The sequence below is a fragment of the Eurytemora carolleeae genome, unplaced genomic scaffold (assembly GCF_000591075.1).
Source record: "Eurytemora carolleeae unplaced genomic scaffold, Eaff_2.0 scaffold1068, whole genome shotgun sequence".
In the NCBI taxonomy this organism is placed as follows: domain Eukaryota; kingdom Metazoa; phylum Arthropoda; class Copepoda; order Calanoida; family Temoridae; genus Eurytemora; species Eurytemora carolleeae.
The window spans coordinates 8,235-14,957 of NW_019397324.1; positions in this window are offsets into that span (position 1 = coordinate 8,235).

Here is a 6,723-nt window from a genome sequence, read left to right on the forward strand (position 1 = left end):
AGTAGGATTATTTGCATGACAGTATGCGAACTAAGACAGTATGCGAACTAATTATTTGCATGACAGTATGCGAACTAATTATTTGCATGGCAGTATGCGAACTAATTATTTGCATGACAGTATGCGAACGTAAGACAGTATGCAAACTAATTATTTGCATTACAGTATGCGAACTAAGACAGTATGCGAACTAATTATTTGCATGACAGTATGCGAACTAATTATTTGCATGACAGTATGCGAACTAAGACAGTATGTGAACTAATTATGTGCATGACAGTATGCGAAGTAAGACAGTATGCAAACTAATTATTTGCATTACAGTATGCGAACTAAGACAGTATGCAAACTAATTATTTGCATGGCTGTATGCGAACTAAGACAGTAGGAGAACTAATTATTTGCATGACAGTATGCGAACTAAGACAGTATGCAAACTAATTATTTGCATGACAGTATGCGAACTAATTATTTGTTTTGTTTTCATGTTGAGAGGGTTGAGCGGGCGGGGATATATTTCTGTTCTAACGATCTAATATCATAAACCTTTTAAACAAAACAAAAAATCTAGATTCTGAAAAATTCGGAATTTTTCATTTTTCATTTATCTGTCTATTAATATCTAATTGCTACATTGAAACGCAAATAAATCAATTTTTACTAAATATCTCGGAATTTAATTTAATTTATCTTTAAATATAATATTCCTAATTTGATTGCATTAGACTCACAAGTTTTATCATATACTAGCTAGAGTGTTATATTTTTATTTAAAGTCGCCGTTTACCCGCGCTTGGTATCATATTTTGATTTTTATTCCAGCTGTTGTCACAAATTTCAAACATATGTCACCCTTCAAATTTTCGAATAATTAAATTGTCTCACTGAAAGAAAAAGTATTCATAAGTAAATTAATAAGTAATAATTCTAATATTCTAATAAGATTCTAATAAGAAACACGCGTAATTTTGAACAGATTCTAATAAGAAACAAGCGTAAGATTGAAAAGATTCTAATAAGAAACACGCGTAAGATTGAAAATATTCTAATAAGAAAAAAGTGTAAGATTTAAATATTCTAAAAGATACAAGCGTAAGATTAATAATATTCTAATAAGAAACAAGCGTAAGATTGAAAAGATTCTAATAAGAAACACGCGTAAGATTGAAAATATTCTAATAAGAAAAAAGTGTAAGATTTAAATATTCTAAAAGATACAAGCGTAAGATTAATAATATTCCAAAAGAAACAAGCATAAAATTGAAAAGATTCTAATAAGAAACAAGCGTAAGATTGAAAAGATTCTAATAGAAACAAGCATAAGATTGAAAATATTCTAATAAAAAACATGCGTAATATTGAGAAGAATCTAATAAGAAACAAGCGTAAGATTGAAAATATTCTAATAAAAAAAAAGCGTAAGATTGAAATATTCTAAAAGATACAAGCGTAAGATTGAAAATATTCTAATAAGAAACACGCATAAGATTGAAAATATTCTAATAAGAAAAAAGCGTAAGATTGAAAATATTCTAATAAGAAAAACGCGTAAGATTGAAAATATTCCAAAAGAAACAAGCAAAGGATTGAAAATATTCTAATGAGAAACAAGCGTAAGCTTGAAAAGATTCTTAGAAGAAACAAGCGTAAAATTGAAAAGATTCTAATAAGAAACAAGTGTAAGATTGAAAAGATTCTAATAAGACATCTCTAAAGTCTCATAGTTTGTGGGTCACCCTGTATGTATTGTATACATATACATACACCCGTTTTGGAAAATTTGGAAATTTTGACACATCGATCACTAGCGGCGACATTAAAGCTGGCAGTTCAGATAGATAAGTACAACAGTATACACTTAGAAGTCGTGTACGTAAACACATATAGGGTGTCCAACGAAACTTGACAATAGCAAGACGAATTATAGGTCGTCTTTGATTTTTGAAATAATTTCCGTCGATTAGCCGTAAACCTAATTTTAGAAGTAAAATTCTAGAATTTATAATTACTTTGTATTCGTATCGACATCTGCGTTGTAAATCATTTACTCTCAGAGAAAGATGTCATTTTCTGCGTCATTACTTACCAGATTACGGATCATTTTATATGGGCCATTTTATGCTTGGGCAATTTTTTATATGGACCATTTTCTGTGTGGACCATTTTTTACATGGACCATTTTCTGTATGGATCATTTTCTGTATGGATCATTTTCTGTATGGATCATTTTCTGTATGGATCATTTTCTGTTTGGATCATTTCTGTATGGACCATTTTCTGTATGGATCATTTTCTGTATGGATCATTTTCTGTATGGATAATTTTCTGTATGGACCATTTTCTGTATGGATCATTTATGTATGGACCATTTTTGTATGGACCATTTATGTATTGACCATTTCAGTATGGACCATTTCTGTATGGATTATTTCTGTATGGACCATTTCTGTATGGATCATTTTATGCATATGGACCTTTTTTCCGTGGACCATATTCTGTACTGAGCATTTACTGCAGTAAGGGCCGTTTTATGTATGGATCATATCTGCATAGACCATTTTCTGCATTGCTCATTTTCTATCTTTAAAAATGTCCTAAAACTTCCTTCCTTTTATTGCAGCTAGGATTGTTGCATTCATGTCCTCAATATTAAAAGGTTTAATAGGTACTGTTGTGAATCAGATATGACAATAAAATTGAAGTTCAGTTGAAATTACTGTTATAATAGTCCATGATGTAATTGACTATCATGTCAACTAAATTAATACCAGATTTAGTTTTAGATAAAGATTTTTTTTAGAATTTTTAGATAAATTGTTACCCACAAAGGATGAGACTGTAAAGAAAACTTCAAATATGATCATCCCAGGTTTAGTTGAGCCTTCTTCTTGAAGGGAGTGTTCGCGAATCTCCTTATAGACGCAACAGATAGAAGTAAGATTATAGTAGCGATCAAAAGCGCTTTTTTATCGCGTTAAGCCTATAACCCCTTTCATTTTTCGCGAACACTCCCTTTAACATTCAGTTTTTCAATGGTTTTTTTAGCGGTTCGTCAGAAACAAGTTATTAATTTAGGAAATCATAAATACAAGGAAACAGACTAATTAAATTCCGAACAGTCGTCTCTGACGTCTCATCTTTAGTGGTTAACCCTGTACAATATCATTTTCACATAAGTTTGCGTCGAAGGAAACACTGTGGAAGGTAAAAGAGGGGCGGGGGGATCAAGTAATGAGAAAGGTAGCAGTGTTATGCGGGAAGAGGATTATTAACGGAGAACGGAGATTAGAGACAGAGTTTTGGAGAACGGAGATCACATACGGAGTAACGGAGAACGGAGAACAGAGATACAGTCACCGTCTTTGAATTAGGGAGGTAGGAAGCATAGATGCTAATATACAGGATGACAGTCTTTCTCAATTCAATGGTTTTCATTGCTCAAGTTTGCAAATACAAAATAAAATGATGTTCAAATTTGGTTTTACTTATAAGTTAAAGTTTGAGGCATTAACCCCTCCCCCTTCTTTGTCAAAAATGCCCCCCCCCCCCCATCCAACTTTGATTACATATCTGATTGATTTTTTCAAATTTTTAAGAAACAGTAATTTGACATTTTTTTCCTCCATTTTTTTGTAAACATTCTATACTTAAAGGGACAGACCGACTATGTAAGGTAGTTGAACAGAGTATGCAATGTAGTGGACGAATTCTTTAGGATTCATTTGAGATATGTAAAACTTTGTTTTGAGCGCAAAGTCATCGAAAATAAGTAATCTTATTCAATTATTAGTTTCTATATTCTCTGATTAATCACAAATATTTTCTCCAGATTTTAAGGAATTTTTATTGAAAAGACGACATTTGAAGAATTTGTAAAAATCTGCGAACAAATTCATAGAAAATAAGAAATTCAATATAATGATGAAAACGAAATAATTGATTTTAACATTGATTTATTAACAAATTTTTAATGAGAACTATTTTCCTAAACATTAAATTAGTTTACTGTATAATTTTACTTTACTTTTCGTCGTCGTTATCTAATAGTTTTAAAAAAACCTATTCTGAAAACGTATCCACCCAAATTCAGGATTTTGAACGCCGACTTTGCAATAAAACTCGGTGATTATTCATCGTGGAAACGTTTTATATGTCTCAAATGAATCCTAAAGAATTTGTCCAAAACACAGCATACTCAGTTAAACTACCTTACATAGCCGGTCTGTCCCTTTAAGGCTTTCTTTAGTTGTATATGTGCTAAAGCAAAAGAACTGTCTTTAAACTTTGTCTTTAGATTTGATGTGTTTTTGACCTTTTTTTTTGAGGAGTATAGCAATAAAAAGCAGACTTTTACTCATATGGAATATTTTTAAAATTCAAAGTTTTAAGTTGGTCTTTTTGAAAGCCCAAAAAGTCCTTTTAGGGACATCAATGGGACAAAAAGCTTAAGAATTAGGATTTAGAGGTTTAGATAATGATAAAAATAAAATGAAATAACACTAATAAAAATAACAGAAAATCTCTTTTTACATTTTTCTATACTCCATGTGAGTTTAATATGCATATCTCTATATCTGTTTAGAATTAATAACTGTTTATTTGCTGGGACTAGATCCTAAATTAATTTCTATATGTGGCAGCTAGCTTAGTATCGAATAAAATACTAAATAAATAATACACTTCATTTCTTATTATAAAAAACCTTCACGACACTTTATTGCTCCTTATTCTTGTGCCGAATTTGTGCCGCGGCCTAAATTTGGTTGGTTCCACATAAAGAAATTGAGTCTTTGCTACAAACTATGGTTTTTAAATCCCTATATCTTAACAACCCAATGTTGCAGACCTTAGATATTTCAAACTTTGACTTCTGTTATATCAAATAATCAAAGTTTGAAATATCTAAGGTCTGCAACATTGGGTTGTTAAGATATAGGGATTTAAAAACCATAGTTTGTTGCAAAGACTCAATTCCTTTGTATTCAATGTTTCAAGATTTAAGACGGCGCTCAATTGAAACCGGTTTTTTTGCGGATTTAAGACGCGGCTAAAATTCATTAAATTCGGACTCTGGCAAGATAAATATTACTGGTAAGAGTTAATGATCTATGCTAATTTATTCATGAGTTTAACCCTATTCCGATAGGGGTAAAACTTGTCTAATATAGATGAGGGGGGGGGTTTAACCCCCCCCCCTATGACTTTGTCATAAGAGTTGAGTTAGGGGAGTGTGATACATGTCCCAAGTCCAACTTTTCAAGGTATGCTCATTAAAAAAATAAGACCTCTAACTTTCATGGTTTGGATGTTATGAAGGATTTTTGAAAAGTTCTAAAAGCATGTCGAACATTTTTTTAAAAATAGTTATTTTTACTTTTGACAAATATTAACATATGATACTTGTTATTACATTTATTTTTAAGGCATTTCAAATATATATAAGTCTAAGCCCTGTAGCTTTATTAAAAAAAAGTTATGAACCATTTCTGACTTTTTTTGAAACACATACCCGCCGACGTTTGACCGTTCTCCATCCTACCCTATCCATCAAAAAAAGTTTTTTAGCCAAATATGTTCAGAACTATGATGTTGAAAAATGAAGAAGTTTAAACGTTCTAATGTAAGTTATTCAGAAGAAACCTCAGGGGGATGGGTGGAAAACACCCCCCATTGTGATATGGTTAATATGAGTTTAGCTAATTTATCTGAGTCGGCACCTCTGGTATTGTAATTTTCGGGATCAATGCTTGATATCGAACTTTCGTTAATCTGCAGAATACTTTAATCTTTATCGATATCCTTTAAAGTTCTCTTCGGAATTTCCGTTTAAAAAGAGACTGTAGTCTTTTAGCGTAATTTCAAGATACCCTCCATGCAAAGATGGCAATGTCTGATTCATAAGAGGAACTTTTAAACCTTTATTTATCTGATCAATAATGTGAAAGATATTGTCATTATTTAAAAGTTAAAAAAGATTTATGTCTTATTTTGCAGTAGAAATCCGCAAGTCAATTTTGTGAAGAGTCTACGATTGAAAATACTTTTTTTGAAAATTATAAATATTGATAAAATCTAATTCATACTTGGTCAGACAAAGCTTTCAAAGGTTCCGTGTGAACTGGGGTGAAATTACACTCACAGTTCCTTTAAACAGAACATTGATCAGTTTATACTTTTTAAAATCAGTTTTGTAACGGTAAAATAACGTTGGTATTCTTCGGGTTTCTACAGAACGCTGAACAGCTTGACTTTGACGGAACTTTTCAGTTCAACGAAACTATTGTCCTAAAATTTAAGAAATGCTGCAGGTACGATAACCATGCGAGATATCGAATAAAAATTAAATTAATCTGCAGATTAACAGAATATCAAGATCATTAATTGATCTTAATCTCCACAATGCAAAATTTCCCACCTTCGGCTTAATTAGAAAGAGGAGAATGTTTTTTAATTAAGCTGTGTATACTGTATAGTGGATAAGGGTTGATCTTATAGCTTGCCAAGAAATGTATGTTATACACACTTTGTAATTAAATTAATTAGATTTATTTACACAATTCTACACTTCTAGAACTATAAAGAAATGAGTGTTCTAACACCACCACCCTCCCCCCCCCCCCCCCCAGGGGGGCCAAAACCCCGGGGGGGGGGGGGGGGGGGGGGTCTGATGAATACTAATACAGATTTTATCACTATAAATTAACCCTATTAATATAGCTAATA